The following is a 1,464-nucleotide window of genomic DNA, read 5'->3' on the forward strand; positions in this document are numbered from 1 at the left end:
GGCTCGGCCCGGCCGGGAGATCGCGTTGTCCCGCAGGCTTTCGGCCGGGTGCCGTAAGTCAGCCCCGCTCCAGCCCGGGGGCACAGCTGCAGCCACCGCATCCCCACAGAGCCAGCCGGCCCCTCCTGAACCGGTCCACCTCCTGCCGGCTGCTCGGGAAAACTTCCTGAGAGGATTTGGTGGGGCTGGGGGAACGGGGAGGGGAAGCAACTGTCAGAGTACGTAGCAGAGTTACTAATCGATCAGCTGCTGATCACCTTTGGTACCGCTCTTTCGAATGGCAGGCATCCATGCAGAAAGAGAAAGCAGGGAGCCCGTACCAGCAGAGGGATCCTTGCTGTAACTCCTACTTCATGCATTGATTTACTGTCCACGTAATAAAAAAAAAAAAGACCTAAAACTCAAGTATGATTATTGATTTACAGCTCTGCTTCCGCTACTAAGTCATGGCGTTTGGAGCACTTAAAGCAATCATCTCCGTATTTAGCAAGGTTCTGTTGTACTTGAGTTGCTACTGATGCACTGCTGAAATGTAGCTCTTTGTTGTGCTGAGAACAGATATCAGTAGCTTCTTACGGTGATACAGAAAAGTTAGGGCAGAAAACAGGTGCAGCAACATTTTTTTAGTTAATAATAAATAGTGTGTACTATAAAAAGAGAACACGGTGCCCTTAACAGATGTTTTCTGCAGTGTCTTGAAACAGAGACCTGTGTCTCTGCACTTTTGAGCTTGTGTGTTTCAGGCTAATGGGATTCAGTCAGAGTGAGGACTCCTGTGAGTGTCACCAGCAGCTCCCAGCGATAATGTTACTTTTGTACATTCACCATAGCCTAATAAAGGAGACTGCAGATTGAGGCAGCCCAATGGGCCAGGCACCACAGCATATGACTGGCTGAGCCAGGGATGCACCTCACCACACTGCTATCGACTTTCCATGCACTGCTCACTTCAAGGTTCATCTCTGTTTCATAGGAATTTGCCCCAAATAATAGGCTGCAATAGGGTCAGAGAGTACTGCACATTGTTTCAGATCCCTAGGAGGATTTAGGAGAAAAAGCTGGTAATGTGGGCATGTTCCCAGTATGCAGAAGTGTTCTTGAGGTCAGGTTGTAAAATCCTCCTGCCAGCCTGGGGAGAACAGGTTCACCAGGCCCAGCACAGTGCCCCATAAGAATGCTCTCCAGTCTCCAGTGAAGAATTCAAGTCGTATGTTGTTCAAGTCAAATAGCTCATGATACACTGTAATGCAATATAGATAATAACAGAGCTTGGGTGACAATATTTGGAGAAAAAATAAGAGCCTGTAATTTGCTCTCTAGCCTTCAGATGTATAGGCTTGTTGCAAGATAATTTCCCAAATCTTTGAGTTTTCTTGGGAGCTCCCCATGGTGATAAGTATGGGCATGAAGAACATAGAAAGTTGTTTGACAGGAAATCACGTGGAACACGTTCCTGTTTGGATA

The sequence above is a fragment of the Meleagris gallopavo genome, chromosome 1, assembly GCF_000146605.3.
Source record: "Meleagris gallopavo isolate NT-WF06-2002-E0010 breed Aviagen turkey brand Nicholas breeding stock chromosome 1, Turkey_5.1, whole genome shotgun sequence".
NCBI classification, from domain to species: Eukaryota; Metazoa; Chordata; class Aves; order Galliformes; family Phasianidae; genus Meleagris; species Meleagris gallopavo.